General features: G+C 41.3%; 2 long non-coding RNA genes across 2 annotated transcripts in view; both read left to right on the top strand.

The window, feature by feature from the left end:
• The window catches only part of LOC309545470, a 1,154,934-nt gene that overhangs the window by 70,954 nt on the left and 1,059,028 nt on the right, over positions 1–24,952 (top strand). The gene's annotated exons all lie outside the window — the stretch shown is intronic.
• On the top strand, positions 6,102–10,719 carry LOC309547058. The gene is made up of 3 exons (XR_014224951.1): positions 6,102–6,597; positions 6,745–6,885; positions 10,170–10,719. It is a non-coding gene; the product is annotated as an uncharacterized lncRNA (long non-coding RNA).

Genomic DNA, 24,952 nt, shown 5'->3' with positions numbered 1-24,952 from the left:
TAAAAAAATTTGAAAAATATTGTTATTTTTGCAAAATTGATGCTCTTTTTTTGTTTATAGCGCATGATGAAAAAATCGCACAGGTGATCAAATACCACCAAAAGAAAGCTCTGTTTGTGGGAAAAAAAGGACGTCAAATTAGTTGAGGTATAGCGTTGCACGACCACGCAATTGTCCGTTAAAGTCATGCAGTGCCGAATCGCAAAATAGGCCCTGGTCAGGAAGGGGGTAAAATCTTCCGGGGCTTAAGTGGTTAAAGCAGAGTTCCACCCTATTTAGCTACCACTGCCCCACTAGTAGCTGATCCCTAAGCCATTACACTCAGGTTGGCTCCTGGGACATCAGTGTCATCAATCCCAGGAGTCAACAGGCATCCTCCACTTCTGGCATTGCGTTTTTTCAGAACCGAAAATGACGCAATGCCAGGCGGAGTTATGCGCCATTTTTGAACTGTGGGCTCTCTTTTGTCATTATGCGGGGTACCGAGCGGTGGCGGAGAAGAAATCGGTGGCATGAGTGGCAACAGCAGGAAGGAGAGCAGTAAACTGAGGTGGCTACCTGTCATGAAGTAACTGCGCTGCGCAGTGTCATTACTGAGCAGGTGCGAGACAGGGAGGTGCATGCTGGGTAGCCAGCTGCACCTAATCCCGGAAATAAACATAAGCAGGCTTCAGATGCCCACAACCTCAAAGGCCCCTGCCTGTTTCCGAGATCAGGTAATGTTTTATTGACATTACTAACATTATGCAAATATTATAGGAGAAGTTTTAACAATCTGGGAGGAGCTAAAAAAAAATAAAAAATGGTTATGGGAACTGGAGCTCCGCTTTAACCCTTAGCTCTGTCAGCTTTTGTCACCAGCACAGAAATTGCTGGGGAATTTCAGAATTTTGCCGATGTCCCTGGTACATGAATAGAAGGGAAAGCTTTCGGGAAACTGTGTAAGTCGCATTACTATAAAGAGATTTGCACTCACGTCTTGTGTCTAAGGGTAAAAGGATATTTGCTCAATGGGACACATACTAATCTTCCCTAATTTATCCAAATCTAAAGAAAAAATTGTGTTAACCAGAGATACATTTTAGAAATTACTGAAACCCCAATAACTAAAAAAGGACAGTGATTGAAATGCAGTTTCATCAACCCATATTGTCTACCCCAAAACTACACATGCACAGTGATCCCAGTATGATAGTGAATGCCCCCACAATAATGCCAACAGTCAGGAAGCACAATAAATTATTACATGTTTTGGATGATGTTCATCCATACACTATATTGTCAAAAGTATTGGGACACCTGCCTTTACCATGAACTTTAATGGCATCCCAGTCTTAGTCCGTAGGGTTCAATATTAAGTTGGCCCACCCTTTGCAGCTATAACAGCTTCAACTCTTCTGGGAAGGCTGTCCACAAGGTTTAGAAGTGTGTCTATGGGAATCTTTGACCATTCTTCCATAAGCACATTTGTGAGGTCAGGCACTGATGTTGGAGAGAGGGCCTGGCTCGCAGTCTCCACTCTAATTCATCACAAAGGTGTTCTATCAGGTTTCGGTCAGGACTCTGTGCAGGCCAGTCAAGTTCCTTCCACCCCAAACTCACTCATCCATGTGTTTATGGACCTTGCTTTGTGCACTGGTGTGCAGTTATGTTGGAATAGGGAGGGGCCATCCCCAAACTGTTCCCACAAAGTTGGGAGCATGACATTGTCCAAAAGGTCTCGGTATGCTGATGCCTTAAGAGTTCCCTTCACTGGAACTGAAGTTGGATACACACTATCCAACTTTTGTGGTTAGATTTCCTTCAGATTTACCTTTTCTATGTAGTGCAAGGGCCTGACAGATTGCATACAAATTGAAAGTGTTTAGGTTTGACCTCATATTATATGGTTTTGGTAAGTCTAAAGGAAATGTCTTCAGAAAATCTTATAGTGTGTATGGCCCATAAGGGGCCAAGCCCAACCACTTAAAAACAACCCCACACTATAACCCCCCCCCCCTACTCCCCCCACCAAATGATTTGGACCAGTGCACAAAGCAAGGTCCAAAAAGACATGGATGAGCGAGTTTGGGGTGGAGGAACTTGACTGTCCTCAACTCGATAGAACACCCTTGGGATGAATTAGAGTGTAGACTGCATGCCAGGCATTCTCATCCAACATCAGTGCCTGACCTCACAAATGCGCTTCTGGAAGAATGGTCAAACATTCCCATAGACACACTCCTAAACCTTGTGGACAGCCTTCCCAGAAGAGCTGAAGCTGTTATAGATGCAAAGGGTGGACCAACTCTATATTGAACCCTACGGACTAAGACTGGGATGCCATTAAAGTTAATGTGCGTGTAAAGGCAGGCGTCCCAATACTTTTTCAATATAGTGTATATCCATACCAATGTCATTACATATTATGGGTGCTGTTAAGAAATAACACATCAACATTGTGCTATAAACCACTCAACTCAGGCTGTGCCATCACTCAGCATGGTCCTAACAATAGCTGCATCCTTCAATGGGAGGTAGCGGATCCCCAAGACAGTTTGCCCTCCTTTAGTGTCAAATTCTAGAGCCAGATCTTTGAAGGTGCCTATTGCAATTTATAATACAGAACGCTCCTCTAAATATTTAATGTGGTATTAAGCAGAATCATAATAGCTGCTAGCATCAGGCTTCGGAGAGTCGACAGGAAAGCCGCACAATGAACTTGGAAGTTCAAAAAAAATGAGAAAAAAAAAAAACAAGAATTCTCTCAACAATGACAAAAGCGACCCCCTGAGTTGACTGCAAGAATAGTAATTTCCAGGCAGAGACAGGTAATTTAACCTTTAATGGTGACTAGATAAATGGATGCAATAACGCAATGTATTCTCTATGTACAAAGAAGAATTCAGGTTAAAATAAACAGTTGTATGTAAATATAAAACAGTAACGGGACTCTCCTGCTTCTCCGGTACCACTAAGACTATAGATGCCTGTTCTGCTGAGTCGCCATTGATTTCAAGACACCCCCCATGCCCCCCCCCCTTCCCTTTTAATTTTAATCTCTTCCTGCCACAGAGGACTTAAGCTAAGAATTTCAGCACTTGGTGTGAATGCAAAAACATGGAAGGAAGAATTCTGAAAGTGGATCCTGGCGATTTTTTTTTTTTTTTCCGATGCAGTATTTTTAAGCACTGTTATTTTCCAAGAAATTCTCATTTATAATATGGGGAGGATTTTTTTGGCACCGGCTCCAGTGCAGATGTTATTCCTTAAGGAAGACGGTCTTGATTGCCTGGGTGAATAATGACCAGGCCCTGGCTCTGGGCCAGGAGTCCTCTTACAGCAGAATGTAGAAAACCACTCTCCTACAGAAAAGAGGCCCCCAGAAGGATAATATATTATTACGCATGATTCAAATTACAGGATCTGCAGCAGGGGAGTGAGTGGCTGAACCAAGACACAGCCGCTTGCACACAGAATACTGATGATGAGATGATGGAATGCACGGCTCACTGAAAGAGCCACAGTTTACTGGTCACCTTCTCTGCGTTCTCTCCAGAGTCGCAGCGTGCCTGATTATTGCTCCGTCTCATTTTTTTTGCAGCTGATAGAGACCTTTTTAAGGCTTTCGCTGAGATTCACTATTTCTTTTTTTTTTTTTTTTTTTTTTTCAACTGATTTAAAAAAAAAAAAAATCTTTTTTTTTTTTTAATAAAGAAACTGGACATCTCATTGCAAATTACTAAAAAGGCCTTGAGGACATACAAGGAAAAAAAAAGTTGATAGGATTTTCGCCTGGCTGTGAAATCTCGTCAAGATTTTTTTTCCCCCAGAATTAACCAAGGAATATTTCTACCTCTTGATAGGAAATGTGCATGTGCAGATAATGGTTGGTAGAGAGGATGGAGAATTTTACGCCATAAGTCTTTTAAAAAAGCAGGTGTTATCAGCTGAGATTACTTATTACGCTATATACTCAGAGGGCGTGTTTTTCTGTTTTATTTATCTCATTTATGGGAAGCATTAATATTAACGCCTGCCTAATATCCATTCTGACTACATTCAGTTCTGTTTTTCACAAGAATATATAGGCTGCTTGCCTAAAGCGTATTTCTAAGCATCTCATGATATGGAAAGATGAATAAAGGTGTTTTATGTGGGGAGAAAACATTAAGCCATTGACAATGGAGGAATGTTTATCACTTATTTATAAATGATCTCACCGCTGTTTTTTGAATGTGATTTCACCTTGATGGGAACAAATAAAGCACATTAATGCTTAACTTGACTCAGACGGTGACAAAGGCCAAAGAATGTCTTTCAACTCTTTTAAAATGCTTTTTTTTTTTTTTAAATAGAGTATATATCATAATGCATTCAAGGTAAAATAAAAAAAAAAAATTGGACAGAAAAAAATGAGAAATTGAATAGAAAAAAAAACAGTAATGCAAAAATAAATAATATTAAATGTAAGAAAAAAGATTTAAAAAAAAATGCTGTTAAGTTGCAGGAAAGTAGTCAACAGGAATGGGTTAAAATGTAATCTGCTGCATAAAAAATGAAATAATTGTCTCAGTGACAGTGTGAGATAGCACATGCTCATATGATCGCTGGAACCGAGCCATCTTTTTTGCATAGCGATTTAAATTATGCAGGCAGAATAATTATTGGGGAACCTAATCACAACGAAAGCAAAAAAAAAATATATATATATATAATATATGTTAAACAAGGTTCATTACTGCGTGATGTAAATGAGTTTCTCACCAATATTGTCACTGATTGGCTGAGATGAGGAGCTGGTTTCAAACAGTGGAGCATGGCCGGATTGGCTGCTAGCTCTTCTGGTTACTGCCTGTTCAGGCAGTGCTCAAGTCAGACCCGTCCTGCGTCTCTCGCTGGTTGCTTCGTAGCAAATCTTGTTCAGCCCAGCTGTGTCTCCATAGTAGTGGTACCCTAAGCGAGAGTCTCCCTCCTGTTTCCCACAGCTCTTGTCTGCAAGGCGGTCGCTGCTGTGAAATACCAGCCTTTGGCATCGAGCCCAGACTGTGATCTTACATTTGTCTATAACAGAAAAACGAGAAAAAAAAGAAAGTATTGAAGAAAATAAATATAAAAGCGATTATTTTCTCAAAACTATGCAAAAAGCGGACAGATTAGGCAATTCGCCGTCCATTTGGCATTTTTTATTACAGGCGCTTATTTTTTATTTATTTTTTTTTTTTTCAATTCGTTTACAGCTTGTCTGCTGTACCCCAATTTCGTGAACACAATTTCTTGAAAATTAAAAAAAAAAAGTAAAAAAAAAAAATCCAAATTTTTTTACCTCGTTAACAAATTGCTTCTTGGAAAGCCGAAAAAAAAGGCATTATGAGTATTTCTGCGAAATTTAATCTAATTAAAATCCCTGCCATTAGTTTGTGCCTTTTATGAATAGTCTTTAACTAGAAGGAATGACAGGGCATTATAAAAAAAAATAAAAAGAAAGAAATTCTGTTATAATTCAGCTGTCTGACCCCCCCCCCCCCTGATAAAAGGGAATGCAGTCATAAAGTCATATGAAGTTTAGCAGACAATGGAGTACCTACAAGCTTCCTCTAGACAAGTCCTTTATAACCAGTCAGTATTATGTGATGCAGACAGTGGCCAATCGCTATAGAGTATTTTGCAGCAGTGACACAATAGGTGCATTGGCCACTGTGTCCTGATAGAAGCCTGAGACATTTGTACATTATTAAACTGCATACATCTTTAATATTCTCAGGGATAAAAAAAAAAAACCCTGGCTGCCTATTTACTAAGAAGTAATTACTCTGCCTTTATTTTATTTTTTTTTCCAAACTCTGCCTTTATTACATGTACCGGTCATAAGCCGCACCCTAGCGATGAGTGGCGCACGAAAGCGTACGTCACATAAATATGTATAGGAGCGTACAGTCAATTATATCAGCGGTCCGCAATTATCCCCTACGTACAACATTTTAATATTTGGTAAAGCAGAGATGTTCAGCTATAATCTTATTACCCAGCTAGCCTATCCCTGTGCATTTATTAAAAAAAAAAAAAAAATACTCATTTGAGCCACGCTGGGTGTGTCTGCAAAAATATGCATGGCGCCACACTCTGCCATCTCTGAATAGTTCAGAACGCAATTTCTTTACCATGTTTAAGTTATTAATAAAGCTTCTCAGCTATACTTAGCCATAGATGTTAATAAAAAAAGGGGAGGGGGGTCTACATATCGTAGACCCTTAAAATTGGATTCCTATTGTGTTAATCCCACCATGCGTGAAGCAAAGTGATGAGATAGCACTACTTTTTCGCGAATTAGTTAAAGGCGATGATTCGTGCTTCATAGTGGGAACCTCCAAGCTAATTTCAGTGATTTTTTTCTTTTTCATATGCATCCAGGATTACCATATTCATGAACTAAATGGCTGTTATAACTGTGGATTTAAAGGGAGAGGATAAGCAAAAGCTCGACCATCTCGCGTCCACAATGAATATCATCAAGAAGGAGGGGGGAGGATACATTAGGAATAGGAATTTAAAATGTTTTTTTCCTGGCTTTTTTTTTTTTTTTTTGGAAGGATATCAATGTCCAAGATTTAAGAGCCTGTAAGTATTCTGAACTTAGAAGCGAGAAAGGATCATTTGTCATTCGGCCATTTACCTGCGCTGTCATGATATCAAATCAACCATTTTAACAGGGTTTTAGCAAGTTTACTGTCATCGCTGCTTGACGCTGTGCTTTTATTATTACAGAATACGTTCATGATTACAGAGAAGATCAAGGAGATGGGAAGGAACAAAGGACAGTCTGTATGTGTATGTTATGAATGGCGTGTCTTCCTGTAGAGATATGGAACATTACAGGCAAGGGTATTGGCTCTTGGTGCTCCAGCTGTAAGTTTATGGATGGTTTTGTATGTGCAGTATGTAATATAACTTCCAGGAGAAGTTGGGTTCTGTTTTATAGCGAATTATAAAAACCTGCATTTTGCAAGATTTTTTAAAAGGCCTTTTATATTCAACAATCAGCACAATGCTTTTATACTATGCTGCAGGTAATAAAACAGCTAATGTTCACTTCTTAAGGTTATTTGTTCACATATGACATTGGATCGCAGCATTAGAATACAACGCAGACGCTTCTTTTACTTAATACATGCTCTCTGCCTTAATTTAATAATCAGCAGTGGGAAAAAAACAAAATGAAATTTTGGAGCCTTCAATTTTAAGAAGTGCGAGTGAAGTGTGTTGGCTGCCATTGCTGAACTTTTTCTCAGAAATGGCAGTTTTTCAGTTACGATGGTGACATCAAAGCCTTCAATGTAATGCTGAAATCATTCTGGGGGCTGGCTTGTTGATTAATTATTTACACCGTCCATTGCCTAATATTGAGACCTCCTGACTCTCTGCAGGATATATTTTTTTACAAAAAGGTGCCAGTTTTCCATCAGTGATTGTTTGCTATTGGCAGCATGAATGTAGATATGTTTTCTGAGTTGTTTGATTCTACAATCAAGCACTGCTTCTCGGACAACTGAGTCACTTTAGATTTCTAAGTCTACAGAATAGAAGTTGCAAGCTCTTGCCACTGCTCTGTGCATGCTCAGTACCGAGCTCAGAGACCGTTATTAAAAATGGCGACACGCTTAATTGTCTGCTGCTAGAGGCGTTTCACTGCGCATGGGGAATTCTGGTTTCATTGATTTCAATGGTACCTTTGGTATGTAGGTGCTTTGCTGTGGTCACTGCAGTTTAGTATTTTTTTATGTATGTATGTAGATTGTAAGAATACATTATGTTTTCGTAAATGTGCCCAGCTCTGCATTGGAAAATACAAAAACATCCTTTAGATCATCTATGGCACAACATAATGTATGAAATAAAGTACATACTTGGAAAATGACTCCTTTTGTTGCTTCTCCCTTTCCTATTCTGAGTTCTGCTGTAGTAGACTGCAAGAAGCTAACACCAAATCAGATTTAGGTATTACACTGTTTGTAATGTAGTTTTGGATAGAGTAGGGAAGGGTTTAAGGCTTAGCTCACCTTTACAAAAAATACTCTATGAAGTCCATCCTCCTTATCTGGTCCACTCACCCTCCAGCAACAGTAACTCCAAAAAAATCAGACAGCCTCTCATAGTGCAGTATTTAATTAACACCATCCCTTTATTTGAAAACAATATATAACCACTCACAAAATCAGTGCACTTTCATCCAGTGCACAAAGAGTATTGCCTCCTTTAACAATTAAGGTGTCACCCCCGTAAGGACAGGCATTGGCATCAGTACTGTGTGTACATCAGCTTACTTCTGGTTCCGGGTGTGAGGACGTCACGTGACTCCAGCCCTGACGTGTTTCGTCATGTGATTTGTGACTTCATCTAATTTTTAAATAACGGGATGGTGTTTACTAATTGCTGCACCATGAGAGGCTGTCTGATTTTTTGAAGTCACTGTTGCTGGAGGGTAAGCTAACCAGATAAGGATTAAAAACCACTTATTGATAAATTTGGTGACTCCCTGGTGTGAAAACCAGCCCTGGTATATGGACAAGGCACATATTGACCTTACTATTGTGTAGGTCATAAATAGGCGCTTTGTACAAGAGGTGGTGGCGGACACAGACTGGTGAAAGAAAGAGGCCCTTTTGCATGGATTTGGAGAAAATGTGTTTTTTTTTTAAATATTTTTCCTTTAATCATTTCCACTTGTTTGGGTGACGTCAAACTTCTAAATAATCACAGAGACACTATTTAGTGATATATAAATGTGTTTTATTGAAGACATTAGTAATATACAATAACATGTATTTATCAGTTAGATTAATAGTATGATTATATTAATCGATTTTAATTTATTCTTGTTGTACTTGTTTTTCATATCTATTCATTGGATGGGTTACTGACATTAAATAAAATTATTCATGTAATGGTCACATTAATTGTTTGACTATATTGATTATTTTGTTGATCTGCACTTTTTTATACACAGTGTATATATATATATATATATATATATATATAGATATATATATATATCTATATATATATAGTGCCTTGCCTTTACATGCCTTTTTGCACCTCCCTGTCTTTATGCATTCGGTACTTTTTCCCTTTCATTCCATTTTATTACACATATCTTCACTTTTTTATTTTGGTTTTTTTGTATGTATGGATTGCATGGGTTGTTACCGGCATGTGATGAAAATGTCATGTCACTAGCACCTTTAGAAATGTATGTACCTAGAAAAATGGTGATGTGCTATACCTATTTTACCCGATATATATATATATATATATATATATATATATATATATATATATATATATTTATTTATTTATTTTTTATTTTTTTTATTTTTTGGGGGGGATATTTTGTGAAAGGGTTAGACTCTCTGTCAGCTTTTATTTTTGTATGTGTTTCTGCTAGTGAGATTTACTATTTCTTTTTGTCCTGGTGACACTAAGGCCCCATTCACACTTAGCGATGTGGAAATTGCGGGTGAAATTGCCACGATTCTGCCTGTGATTCCAAATCGCGTGGTTATTGGTGCAAAAACGAATTCTAAATGTCATCCCAAAGGTGGTGCCATTTTGCCACATTTGTCGCATCACAGAATTGCGTTGCAATCATAGCAAAATGTGTCTTTAAAAATGGCGTGGAGCTTGTGGCTCAAAAAGCAGCAGGAGCTTTATTTGGGTGACAAATGGGCACAGGGGAGCCCTATGCATGATCCCAAGTATCCCATGAAAATCGCATGCACAAAATCATCAGCAGGAACAAAAGTTCCTGCTACGCAATGTGTGAAAGGTGCCCCACTGATGGATGTGTCATCCAAACTTTTAAGCTGTTTCCAGAACAGGAATAGAAAGGAAATCTTCCAATGGTGACACTTGTTCCAGTGACAACTGTCTAAGAGAGTAGTTATGTCACTTTGGAGAGTTTTCCTCTCATTTCCCATCATGCATACAGGACAAGAAGTGTTGGGAAATCTCTGCAGTGCAACACAAATGGCAAAATAAACCTAAAGGGTTTTCGCCATTCCTGATTCCATCAAAAATGTTACAAAAAAAAATTGCTTTAGATATAATTTCATTTTGTTTCTTAAAATGAAGGATAAAACATGATTGGTTGCTGTTGCCAACAACTCTATGTACATTCACTTTCTTTTCATCAGGTTGAATGAATGGGCCTACCGTGAGACAAGGGAGAAGAACCTATGCAAATCGTGAGAATCCTACAGTAGAGCAATTCTGAAACGTGTAGGAGGGTAATTATGGAAAACACAATTAAAAGTTGTTTTCATTTAAATACTTACGAGCACCTGGTAGCATTTTCCACCATAATTACAGTATATCATTCAGATTCGAACTCAGCAGGTGCTCACCATTGTTGACACTTAAGTCTTCGCCTTGAATAGGTTAAATGGACTCAATAAACAATGAGCTGTAGAAAATGCATGTTTCATAATGAAGAGTGGCTCTCATGGCTGCTTCTGTCTACATTTAGAGGTTTAATTTAGCAGGGGCTAAGCTTCCCGGGGCGAAGGAGATCTTTTAAGGACAGGGTAGTGAAGATACATTACAATGCATGGCATCCTAAAATGTGGAAATACAATCAGGTGTCTATACAAAAAATGCCAAGTAAACCCTTTATATAACAGAGTGGTGGATGGAACAACTTAAAAATTAATAATCAGTGAAGCTATATTTTAAAGTTCATGTTCAAGCAAAAATTTTAAATAAACAAGTGTAAAAAATGTTTCAAATGTATATTTATTGGTTTGGTGTTGTATATCATTGTATACATGACCGCCGAGAAGAGAATTGTATATTCAGCAGTTGAAGGGGAAGTTTGTATTTAAAGCTGCCAGCGGGACAAATAAATATAATGTAACTTTTCTTGTTAGGAATAATATTTTCCAGCGAGAGTTTTAGCACAAACCTGACACTTTGATTTGCAAACTAGAATAAATCCTCTTCACTTATGCATAGCAGATACTTTCTGCTGCCAGAACTTACCTATAAATGGTCCTCACCTCTATTTTGCCCCATGAAATGCTGGCACTGCCAAATTTTGCATGTGAAGACTCATGTATGGCCCCATTCACATCTATGGGACAACGTGGTAACAATATTTAAAAAAGGGCCGAGATATATCCTTGGGAACTAACATCAATAGTCTGTAAGATATTGGAGGTGATGATAAGGGACTATATACAAGACTTTAGTAATGAAAACAGTATCATTAGTAGTAATCAGCATGAATTCATGAAAAATAACTCTTCCCAGACCAATCTATTAACGTTCTATGAAGTAGTAAGCTGCCATCTGGATAAAGGAAGGCCTGTGGATGTGGTGTATCTGGACTTTCAAAGGCATTTGATACACTTTCCCACAAACATTTACTGTACAAACTAAGGTACGTAGGTATGGACCATAGGGTGAGTACCTGGATTAAAAGCTGGCTTCAGGGGCAAGTTCAAAGGATGGTGATAAATAAGGAGTACTCGGAATGGTCAGTGTGGAAAGTGAGGTCCCCCAAGGATCTGTCCTGGGGCTACACCTATTTAATGAATTCATAAACGACCTAGAGGATGGGATAAACAGCTCAATCTCCATATTTGCAGACAATACTAAATTAAGTAGGGCAATAACTTCTACGCAGGATGTGGAAACCTTACAAGAAGACCTAAAACAAAATAATGGGGTGGGCATCTATATGGCAAATGAGGTTTAATGTTGAAAAATATAAGGTAATGTATTTGGGTGCCAGAAATACAAACGCAAGTTACTCACTAGGGGGAGAGACTTTGGGGGAATCTAAGATGGAAAAGGACCTGAGGGTCCTAGTAGACAACAAGCTCAGCAATGGCATGCAATGCCAAGCTGCTGCAAGCAAAGCCAACAGAATACTGGCATGCATAAAAAAGGGGATTCACTCCAGAGATAAAATGATAATTCTCCCACTCTACAAGACTCTGGTCCGGCCGCATCTGGAGTATGCCATCCAGTTCTGGGCACCAGTCCTCGGGAAGGATGTGCTGGAACTGGAGAGAGTCAGGAGAGGGGCAACAAAGCTAATAAAGGAACTGGAGGATCTCAGCTATGAGGAAAGACTACAAGCATTGAAGAGACGCTTGAGAGGGGATATGATATCAATGTATAAAATACAGTACTGACGACCCTAGCATAGGGAACAAACTATTCAGTGAAAGAAATATAAAAGGACTTGCGGCCATTCACTAAAATTAGAAGAAAAGCGGTTTAACCTTAAAGGGTTCTATACCATCAGAGCAGTAAGGATGTGGAATTCTCTTCCACAAGCAGTGCTGTCAGCGGGGAGCATCGATAGTCAAAAAACTATTAGATGGGCCCCCCTTACGACCACAACATACAGGGGTATACAATGTACTATTGACATAAACACTTATACACACACTCATCATTGGTTGAACTGGATGGACTGGTGTCTTTTTTCAACCTCACTAACTATGTAACTATTAAAGATTCTGCAAAACGGGAATTTGTCAATGTTAAATTGTGATTTTTACTTGCATATTTCGACTAAGGTTTGGAATCTTTGAATGGCTAGGATCTCCTTTCAGTCCAGTAACGGGATGTGCTACTCTTCTACAATATGGCATTTATTAATGATCTAAACAATCCTTCAGAATTTCCAAACAAAAGTCAAAATACTATTTACTGAAATTCGGAAAGAAAAATAAACACAGATGTTAAAGGATATACAGTGAGATGTGAATCAAAGAACATAAACTACTACATTACTGAACGTGTATTCACAGAACACCCAATAGCCTGTTTTCATCCCCCTATATTCCTAGAAAGCTTAAAAAGACTAAGAACAATACAACAAAGTAAGGCATGCAAGCCGGAAAACCACTAAACGGAAAGTCACAGAAAACAGACATCCAGCACAGTAAGCCGTTTCTGTTTTCCATTATGCCTGCAGCCCAGAACTGGTTTTCTCCCTCTCTCCATAGGGAAGCCAGCTATGGCTGGTAAAAGGGCTGTTTCTGCTGGTACTGGCTAAGACCCAATCACTGCCACTACTGCCACTCCTTTAAACCAATATGGCAATCGTTTTTCAGAAAGCAGGAAAGCCATTTATGTGCACCCTTCTGATTCTGGTTTCACTTACTAAGAACTTTCCCTACTTTCCCTACAAAGCTAAACTCTATTCACCCAAACCGACCACCTCCTACCAACAACACCTCATTGGCCATTAAATTATTACTAAACCTTTGTTTTGTTTTTTGTTTTTTATATAAATAACAACCATGTGTATACTTACCTGCTCTGTACAACGCTTTTGCACAGAGCAGCCCCGATCTTCTTCTTCTGTGGTTCCCCAATGGCCCTCCAGGCCCCTCCTCTTCAGCGGGTGCCCCCACAGAAAAACTTTTTCCAGGGGGGCACCCGTGCGTGCTTGTTTCTGAGCCTCCCTGTCTGCGTCTATTGGCACTGAACAGGCAGCTCCCCCCCTCCACGTCACAGCGTTTGATTGACAGCAGCGGGAGTCAATGTGTCAGTCTGCTCAATGAGGAGGGAAACAGCAGTGAGAGCCGTTGCTTTCATGCACGGGGCTGGATCAGATTGGGCTTCGGTAAGAAAAAGGGAGGGCTGGGGGGAGCTGCAGCACAGAAGGTGAGAAACTTTAACCGCTTGCCGACCGCCGCAAGTACATTTACTGCGGCAGTCAGCCCCTCCTGGGCAAAGCGACATAGTACTACGTCGCTCGCCCAGGAGCCTGTAGGGGGCGAGTGCGCGCCGCCGGAGGCGCACTCCCGCCCTCGCTCGTTCACGGCCATCCCCGCGCGAGTGACCAGCGGCTCCGATGTCCGCCGGCCACTCGCGATCTCCCACTGGAGAGGGAGAAAGGCAGGCGGCTAATGTAAACAAAGCCGCCTGTCATTCTCCCTGGTGTAACAGCAGAGACTCTACGATCCTGCTATGTAGGATCGTATGTCTCTGTGGTTACATCACAAGCCACGCCCCTTGACAGTTAGAATCACGCCCCTAGGGACACACCTAACCCCTGGATCTCTAATAAAGTTAACCCCTTCCCTGCCAGTGTCATTTTTACAGTAACAGTGTATATGTATAGCACTGATTACTGTAGTAATGTCACTGTTACCCCCAAAAGTGTCAAAAATGTTAGTCAGGGGTCCGATCTGTCCACAATAAAAATGACATAAATCTTTCCCTTAGTTAGTAAACGCAATAACTTTTGCGCAAACCAATCAAAATACGCTTATTGCGATTTTTTTAACCAAAAATATGTTATTCAAAATTGACGCACTTTTTTGTTTATAGCGCAAAAAATAAAAATCGCACAGGTGATCAAATACCACCAAAAGAAAGCCCTGTTTGTGGGAAAAAAAGGACATCAATTTCATTTGGGTACAGTGTCACACGACCGCGCAATTGTCCGTTAAAGTCACGCAGTGCCGAATCGCAAAATAGGCCCTGGTCTTTGAGCAGCCAAATCCTCCGGGGCTTAAGTGGTTAAAGTGGTTGTAAACCTCATTCATGAAATTTGACCTAAGCACATATATCTGTAGTGTTTACTTATCTCTCTCCAAGGCTCTAAGTGTTGTTTCTCTCTGGTGCACCGTTCCTCTGTTATCAGCATGAGTCACTTCTGACAAGTTCTCAGACACATGAAATAACAGTAGCTGAAAATTTGTGTTGGGGAGGGAGCTAAGAGGGGGAATAGCAGGAAGATTGTCAATTCAGACTACAGCTCTGTATGTTCCTTCATTACTCTGCCAATGTGGAGGGGAGTGTGTTCCTTTCCTCCAATCAACTCTCAAATAGTGTAAGTCCAGTCTCCCCACCCATCCCTATGTGCTTCTGAAAGAGGAAGAACATTTTCTAACAGGATCTGCACTTTCCAAAGAGTGTAGAAAGGGGAAAACTGCAGAAATAAAAGTAAGACTTTGTAGGAGGATTTGTTTAATCTCTCTGTAACATCTAAGACTATTCACTTCACTGGGGATATGCAAGGGTTTTCAACCACTTTAAAGCTTTAGAACCACTTTAACTGTGCTTCTATTGGACTGGTAAGTCAGGCATGCAGGGCTTAAAGTCACACAACAGAATACATGCACCAAAAATCCAGTCAAGTCAAGCTGAACTCTAGGAAAAGTAACCCCCCCCCCCCCTCCTTTTGCAATGGGGACACATCTGTACCGCAAGGTATAAATGTTCATTTATGTCTAGGGTATTTAAAAAGCAGTTTTATTTACCAGATCCTTTTCACCGCAGGCTCCTCTGCACTGCTGGACTGGTTTCTTCCCTACACTCTGGTGGTTGGATGCCCTCTGACGTCATCAAGGGATCAAGTGGTTAACCACTTTTATTGTTCATTATTTAATGTCAATAAAAAAAATTAAAAAAATTAGTGGGGTTTGGTTTGTGGCCCCTCACCAACTGGGGTGACAGTTTATCTCTCATTGTTTTCCTTTGACAACTCACCTAAGTTGGCGGCAGTGACGTTCTCCCCAACAATTAGGCTGTGGCACCAGTCAGCAACAGTGTCGTTCACAAATATTAGGAGGTGTCCATTACTCTCAGCTTTATTGTGTCCTTGATACAGTGGTCACATTCTGCTAACAGCCTGCTGCATGATCTGTCTCCCACAATGTCCTCACCACATCTCCTTCATGCCTGGGAACAGACTTTCCTTTTCTTCTTCCCAGAGCCCCAGTCATACTGGGGCGTGTAGTTTCATTGGCAATCTGACACACAGGCCCAGTCTGTCTGGAGGCTACATCCCCAAGTCTCAGTTCCTCCCAGCAGGCTTGTGTTGTCGCAGGATGCACATCAGTCCAAATCCTCATCCTCTGTGTCCTCCTTCACACAATCATAATCCACACAGCATACATATTTGCTCTCCCAATATGGCCACCCCAAGGGTTAAAGACACTCCATAGCCACAAATTGCTCATGGTCTTCCCCAAAATGGTCACTGCAGCTTAGCATTGCAGACAACCTTTCTAATGTCACAGGTAAGGAACAAAACTTCCAAACAGGGAAAAACATTTGTAACAATTAGCAAACCTGGCTACATTGATGGCATTACATGGTTGGCAGTTTTTAAATATTCTGTTTTATATGATTTTGTGTTGTCTTGGCTCTCAGCCCCGATGAAGAGGGAGCATTAAGTCCCTGAAACGTGTTGGCTTTGTATTTTGACTTTTTACCACAAATAATAAACTTCCTCTATCCTGTGGTGCTTTCATCTTTTTACACTCAGCTCCAAAGTCAGGGAAGCTAAAGTCTTGATATCAAAGCGAAGATAGGAGTGCAAAGAAGAGGGTATTCTGATTGACAAGTGTGATAGAAAGCACCTTTGTGAGGTTTGCTGTTAGTCCGAGCTTTTCAATTTTAAAAGTGAAAATATTTGACAGATTAATTTTAAAAGCACCTCTGATTGGCATCTGACATTTTGCCCAGTTCTTTTACGTTATCTGCAGTGGAATGTGTTCCGGCATTTTGATAATACTCATTGCACCTGTGATTCCGTAACCCTTCATTCTGTTGGAATATTATTACAAAGGACTTTACTTAAGAAGCAGACAGGTATTTCTTTTGATTTTCACAAATACTGTGACACGCTACTTAAGATCTGGCAGGCTGTTGTGCTCTGTCCTGGATGGTCCCGGCCAGCCTCACTGCTTGTACATGCAAGACATTTTATTAGTCGTGGTGGAAGTATTATTCAAGCTAAACTCCAAGCAAAAAGATAAATTATATACAGTGCCTTGCAAAGTATTCGGCCCCCTTGAACTTTTCAACCTTTTGCCACATTTCAGGCTTCAAACATAAAGATATAAAACTGTCATTTTTTGTGAAGAATCAACAACAAGTGGGACACAATCATGAAGTGGAACGAAATTTATTGTATATTTCAAACTTTTTTAACAAATAAAAATCTGAAAAATTGGGCGTGCAAAATTATTCGGCCCCCTTTAGTTAATACTTTGTAGCGCCACCTTTTGCTGCGATTACAGCTGGAAGTCGCTTGGGGTATGTCTCTATCAGTTTTGCACATTGAGAGACTGAAATTTTTGCCCATTCCTCCTTGCAAAACAGCTCGAGCTCAGTGAGGTTGGATGGAGAGCGTTTGTGAACAGCAGTTTTCAGTTCTTTCCACAGATTCTCGAATGAAATCAGGTCTGGACTTTGACTTGGCCATTCTTACACCTGGATATGTTTATTTGTGAACCATTCCATTGTAGATTTTGCTTTATGTTTTGAATCATTGTCTTGTTGGAAGACAAGTCTCCGTCCCAGTCTCAGGTCTTTTGTAGACTCCATCAGGTTTTCTTCCAGAACGGTCCTGTATTTGGCTCCATCCATCTTCCCATCAATTTTAACCATCTTCCCTGTCCCTGCTGAAGAAAAGCGGGCACAAACCATGATGCTGCCACCACCATGTATGACAGTGGGGATGGTGTGTTCAGGGTGATGAGCTGTGTTGCTTTTACGCCAAACATAACGTTTTGCATTGTTGCCAAAACGTTCCATTTTGGTTTCATCTGACCAGAGCACCTTCTTCCACAAGTTTGGTTGTGTCTCCCAGGTGGCTTGTGGTAAACTTTAAACGACACTTTTTATGGATATCGTTAAGAAATGGCTTTCTACTTGCCACTCTTCCATAAAGGCCAGATTTGTGCAGTATATGACTGATTGTTGTCCTATCGACAGAGTCTCCCACCTCAACTGTAGATCTCTGCAGTTCATCCAGAGTGATCATGGGCCTCTTGGCTGCATTTCTGATCAGTCTTCTCCTTGTATGAGCTAAAATTTAAGAGGGACGGCCAGGTCTTTGTAGATTTGCAGTGATCTGATACTCCTTCCATTTCAATATTATCGCTTGCACAGTGCTCCTTGGGGTGTTTAAAGCTTGGGAAATCTTTTTGTATCCAAATCCGGCTTTAAACTTCTCCACAACAGTATCTCGGACCTGCCTTGTGTGTTCCTTGTTCTTCATGATGCTCTCTGCGCTTTAAATGGACCTCTGAGACTATCACAGTGCAGGTGCATTTATACGGAGACTTGATTACACACAGGTGGATTCTATTTATCATCATTAGTCATTTAGGTCAACATTGGATCATTCAGAGATCCTCACTGAACTTCTGGAGAGAGTTTGCTGCACTGAAAGTAAAGGGGCTGAATAATTTTGCACGCCCAATTTTTCAGTTTTTTATTTGTTAAAAAAGTTTGAAATATCCAATAAATTTTGTTCCACTTCATGATTGTGTCCCACTTGTTGTTGATTCTTTACAAAAAATTACAGTTTTATATCTTTATGTTTGAAGCCTGAAATGTGGCAAAAGGTTGAAAAGTTCAAGGGGGATGAATACTTTCGCAAGGCACTGTATATATAACAGCTGTTTTACCTTCCAAAGGATTTGCATTATTGTCCAATCAGCACTTAGATTTACACAGCTTTGCAACACAGTTGAGCCCTGTCTGGCATGGCATAGGACCTGATTTTGAACTGCTGCAATTCAGTAACACTTACAGCTCTTGTCCCTCCCCAAGTCTATGACTGGAAAGTAAAATGAGAAGCAGCAGATTGATGGGCTCATCTCTCTGTTACTTTCTTCTCTCCTCCTATCAGCATACTCCTGGTGCTGCAGCACACCTAAAAATAAATACAAAATTAATCTGCGCTCGGTGCAATCCATAAAAAGAAAAATAATCTTCAGAATAAAGCTGTTGCTATACAATTGACATACCAATTGTGACAGTCCAAAAAGGAAACTTCAAGAGCATCCCTAAAACCACCTCTATTAGAAGGTAAAGTGCCTAAAAATAGTGCTTAAAGAGCAACAAATACTATAGCTGTTAACTTTTAATATGAGGACACCTACTTGTTCAGGGATCCCGCGGTGTTGGCACCCCAAGACGATTCGCCCATTGGCTACGGGTGCAAGCGCCAGCATTGCAAGTAAGGGAAACCAGCAATGAAACCTTCAGGCTTTACAGCGGTTTCCTACTGTGCATGTGCGAGTCGTGTTGCGCTTTCTGAATGGTCCCACCGTCTTCTGGGACACACATAGGTCCTAGAAGGCAGTAAGGGGGAAGGAGGAGGGGCCAGACATGACGTAAAGTGAGGGAAAAAAGTATTTGATCCCCTGCTGATTTTGTACGTTTGCCCACTGACAAAGAAATGATTAGTCTATAATTTTAATGGTAGGTTTATTCTAACAGTGAGAGACAGAATAACAACAAAAATATCCAGAAAAACGCATTTCAAAAAAGTTATAAAATTGATTTGCATTTTAATGAGTGAAATAAGTATTTGACCCCTTCGCAAATCATGACTTAGTACTTAGTTGCAAAACCCTTGTTGGCAATCACAGAGGTCAGACGTTTCTTGTAGTTGGTAACCAGGTTTGCACACATCTCAAAAGTGTAGAACAATTCTCCTGCGCTCGAGTGAAATATGGTGGGGGGAAGAGAAATACTTCCAACGGACTTGGATGGGTATGACTAATGATCTTGCTGCCCCCTCAGGATCAAGGGTATCCGAAACCAACTGGAAAACAACAACAAAAAAGAAAGGGGCGCATCGACCTAGTGCATTAGCACTAAAAACATTTATTAACCACTTGCCTTCTGTGCACTTAAACACCCTTCCCATCCAGGCCAATTTTCAGCTTTCAGCGCTCTCACACTTTGACTGACAATTGCGCGGTCATGCTACACTGTACCCATATGAAATTTTTAGCATTTTTTCCACACAAATAGAGCTTTCTTTTGGTGGTATTTAATCATCTCTGGGTTTTTTATTTTTTTACAAAAAAAAAAGAATAAAGACAGAAAATTTTGAAAAAAAAAAAAAAAAGTTTTTCTTATTTTCTGCGAGTAAATTTTGAAAATAAAATTTTCTCCTTCACTGATGTGCGCTGATGAGGCGGCACTGATGGGCACTGATAGGCTGCACTGATGAGGTGGCACTTATGGGCACTGATGAGGTGGCACTTAAAGGCACTGATGAGGTGGCACTTATGGGCACTGATGAGGAGGTACTAATATGCCGCACTGATGAGCACTGATAGGCGGCATTGATAGGCGGCACTGATGAGCACTGATAGGCGGCACTAAGAGGTGGCACTGTTGGGCACTGAGAGGTGGCACTGACGGGCGGCACTGATGGGCACTGATAGGTGGCACTGATGGGCACTGGCGGATGGCACTGATGGACACTGACGGGTGGCACTGATGAGCACTGATGGGCGGCACTGATGAGCACTGATGGGCAGCACCATCAGTGCCCACACTCAGTGCCCATAGTGCTGCCAGTCAGTGCTCATCAGTGCCTAGATGAGCAGGCACTGATGGGCACTGACTGGCAGCACTATGGGCACTGATTGTGGGCATTGATGGGGGGCACTGATGGCGGGCACTGTGGGCACTGATGGGGGGGCAATTTGTGTATTTTTTTACCTTTAGTAATCAGGGCACTGGTGATCAGTGCCCTGATTACATTTCTCTGTGTCCCCGGCGCTGTGAGGCTCCCCCTCCTTCCTCACACTGCAGGCTCTGTGTGAGGAAGGAGCGCCGGCGATGAGAGATGATCTCATATGTTTACATATGAGATCATCTCTCATTGGACGGCTTGATCACGTGGTGAATGGCCACTGTGATTGGTCATTCACCACGATCTGTGATCGGCTGTGTCCAAGGGACACGGCCGACACAGATTCTCCCCGATGCGCGCTCGCGGGAGCGCGCGGGGAGAGTCTTTCTGGGAGGCCGTTTAAAAACGGCCTCCCGAAAATTCAAGTCCGCGCTGCAGCCGTATATAGGCTGTAGCGCGGATGGCAGGTAGTTAAAATAGTAAAAAGTATACATTATACTCACAAAACAGGTGTGAATATTGCACACATCAACATATTCAACATAGGGTCTCCAAGGGCAGCACTTCTTGGCTCTGAGGAAGGGGGCTTTCCCTCGAAATGTGTCAGCCTAGCCACAGCAGTTTAATGCGGTACATACAGTAGCATGCCATCCAGCATTGCGTAGTACCTTGGCTACCTTGGAGACCCTATGTTGAATATGTTGATGTGTGCAATATTCACACCTGTTTTGTGAGTATAATGTATACTTTTTACTATTTTAATAAATGTTTTTAGTGGTAATGCACTAGGTCGGTGCGCCCTTTTCTTTTTTGTTGCTGCACACATCTCAGGAGGGACTTTGTTCCACTCCTGTTTGCAGATCCTCTCCAAGTTATCAAGTCTTCGAGGCTGATGTTTGGTAACTTAAACTTTCAGCTTCCTCCACATATTTTCTATGGGATTAGGGTCTAGAGACTGGCTAGGCCACTCCAGGACCTTAATGTGCTTCTTATTGAGCCACTCCTTTGTTGCCTTGGCCATGTGTTTTGGATCATTGTCATGCTAAAATACCCATCCACTACCTATTTTCAATGCCCTGGCTGAGGGAAGGCGATTCTCACCCAATTTGATGGTATATGGCCGCATCCATCATCCCTTTGATGCTGTGAAGTTGTCCTGTCCCCTTAGCAGAAAAACGCCCCCAAAGCATAATGTTTCCACCTCCATGTTTGACGGTGGGGATGGTGTTCTTGGGGTCATAGGCAGCATTCCTCCTCCTCCAAACTTGGCGAGTCTTCTGAATCATTCAGATGTTCGTTAGCAAACTTCAGACGGGCCTGTACAAATGCTTTCTTGAGCAGTTTGTTACCAATTGTTTTCTTGGTGGTGACTTGGTGACCAGCTGCCTTGAGATCATTGAAAAGATTCTCCTGTGTAGTTCTGGGCTGATTCCTCACCGTTCTCATGATCATTGAAACTCCACAAGGTGAGATCTTGCATGGAGCCCCAGACTGACGGAGATTGACAGTTTTTTTCTGTTTCTTCCATGTGTGAATATTCACACCAACTGTTGTCACCCTCTTACCAAGCTGCTTGGCGATGGTCTTGCAACCTATTCCAGCTTTGTGTAGGTCTACAATCTTGTCCCTGACATCCTTTGGTCATGGTGGAGAGATTGGAATCTGATTGATTGAATGCTTCTGTGGACAGGTGTCTTTTACACCGGTAACAAGCTGCGATTAGGAACACTCCCTTTTAATGAGGAGTTTTCATTCTACTCTGACTGTCCTATTAGGCTGCATGACCCCTGACCCTCTGTCTGGACAGTGCTGATTGGCCCTGTGCTGATCACATGCACCCTCCTAATTAAAACTCCCTAGCAAACCAAACTGAGCATGTGCAGAGTGACTCCAAAGGTTCTGTCTTATCTGGAGATAGATTGGGGACAGTGGAAAAGATGAGGATCAGAGAAGACAGGATCAAACAGCCTTTTTACACAATGCGCAAGATTACCCCTTAGGTTCCACAGTGAGTATAACAAGAATGCTTTACTGCATTGACAGACTGATTTTATTGTTGTGGGTTTAGTAACATTTTAAAGCTGAACTACAGACTCCCACTAGGGCTCGATTCACACCTATGCATGTTGCTTTTCAGCGTTTCTGTGGTGCTTTTTGCTATGCTTTCCATATATTCTTAACACTATTTTGCAGCGATTTTTCCGCACTACATGCGTTTCTGCAGCTTCTCTATTGAAGTCAATTGAACAAAAAAAGCAAAAAAAAAAGCACTGTTTTGCATTTAAAAAAGTCCCTGACCTTTCCAAAAAACGCAGAGGCACAAAAATGCACTGATGTGAACGTGTTCCATATTAACCCATGTTAAAAAATTTCCAAAAAGCAAAAAGCATGAAAAAAGGCAATGGTGTGAATGGAGCCTTAGCCACCACACCTCTCCCCCCCTATTAACTAATCACTGGCATTGAAAATAAAAAGTCATTTTTGCCTGGAGAAAGGTTTAACTGGCGAACCATTATGGAATTTAGCACATTTCCCCCTTACTTCCAGACTAATATATCTTTGTGTGAAAGTGTATAAAAAGATACAAGCGTTTAAGTGTATTTTTTCTAAATTATCGGGTACAGTAGAAAATAGTTAAAGTGATTGTAAATGTAGCACCTTCCTGGTTAGGTGCTAGTAAGAGAAGTAAGAGGTACATTTAGTTGTTTTTGGGCTCTGCGTTAGCTAATGGAGCTTGTGGAATGCTTTACTCTGGGTTCTGCAGCTACAGGCTTGCCTGTCTCCCCCCGACTTTCCAGAAATCTCTGGAACATAGTGGGTGGAGAGGGTGGAATCTGAGCTGGACCTGTATACAGCCTCAGCCAATCCCTGGTCGGGAGAAAGACCAGCAGGGGGCTGAGAGGTGTATATCCACTTCCTGATCGCCCCATAGCAGATTTACTGCTACAGGGCGGCCATTCTGCGCAGGATCACGCATATATTCATGATTCTGCACTTCCGCCTAGGGGGCAAAGCAGGGAAAGAAAATCCATCACAGCCCTTAGTAAAAGCACCTCACACAGTATACAAAAAAAACTGGCTAGGCACAAATTTAATCCCTTTGATCGCCCTAGATGTTAAACCCCTTCCCAGCCAGTGTCATTAGTACAGTAACAGTGCATATTTTTAGCACTGATCTCTGTATTAGTGTCACTGGTTCCCACAAAGTGTCAAAAGTTTCAGTTAGTGTCCGATTGCCCACCGCAATATTGAAGTCCTGCTATCCGTCACTGATCGCCGCCATTACTAGTATAAAATAAATAAATAAATAAAAATTCCAATATATATCCCATAGTTTGTAGACGCTCTATCTTTTGTGCAAACCAATCAATATACGCTTATTGGGATTTTTTACCAAAAATATGTAGCAGATTATTGGCCTAAATGTTTAAAGAAATTTTATTTTTACATCTTTTTATTTTAATTGGATATGTTTTATAGCAGAAAGTGAAAAATATTGTTTTTTAATTTCCCCAAATTGTCTTTTGTTTATAGTGCAAAAAAAAAAAAACGCAGAGGTGATCAAAAGAAAGCTCTAGTTGGGTACAGCGTTGCATGACTGCGCCATTGTCAGTTAAAGTAACACGGTGCCGTATCAACAAAAATGGTCTGATTATGAAGGGGGGTACATCTTCCAAAGGTAAAATGGATATAGGGGCTGGAGCAGAGAGTAGCAGGGTCCTTTGCCTGCTGGAGAGCGACCCAGCCTGGAACTGCTGTTAAACCTTCCAAGGCTCTGAAAAGCTTTAGGATGATTCTAGCTCACCTAGGAGCTGAAGGATCAGCCCAAAGTTACAGGAACACCCGGGCAACATCCAAAGAGGATCCTTCTGGCATACTTTTGAGCCGGTGTCAACTGAAGCTGGAAGAAGGTCTTCAGATTGCTTGTGACACAGTGGGTAGGTCTACGAGAAATCTCTGGAGAGGGACTGTTGCCTTTGCACCCCTTTTTGCTAGAGGGACTGTTCCAGACCTGCTGCCAGGGCTGTGTCCATAGTAGAAGCCCCTGACTGTACAGAAGATTCTGCTTTATTTCAGTTATCCATTGCAAGATAGTGTCTGGGTATCCCAAAGTGTTTTTTTTTTTTTTTTGCCCAATCCCTATCCCAGTTCTACATGTAGCACCCTCCTAGTTAGGTGCTAGAGAGTGAGTATAGTTTTGGCTCTGTCTGCCTATCAGAGGAACAGCAGGCAAATTCTATATTGCTTTCTGCTTAACAGAGAGCAGGATCTGTGAGTTAGGTCTGCTCATGGTGCTTAGTGTGTGATTCAGCTGGTCTAGGGAGTGTCCACACTGGTCCAATAGGGAGGCATATTGGACAATGGAGAAAACCAGGCCAATGGGTACATAGGCTTTGATACAGGCTCAGTGATTGAAACAGACTGGTTGTCTCGTGCATTCTGGGGTGTGATATAAAAAACAGGAGCACATGTGCTCTGAGTCTTTGGCTGGTGAGCAGAGAGCGGAGACAGAGCTGTCATCCGCCTGCTCAGCGGGGATCGGCGGATCGATCTCCC

The sequence above is a fragment of the Pelophylax lessonae genome (assembly GCF_965119305.1).
Source record: "Pelophylax lessonae genome assembly, chromosome: 2".
Lineage (NCBI taxonomy): Eukaryota > Metazoa > Chordata > Amphibia > Anura > Ranidae > Pelophylax > Pelophylax lessonae.
The sequence above is the reverse complement of the archived record's forward strand: the minus strand, read 5'-3'. Positions and strand labels throughout refer to the sequence as shown.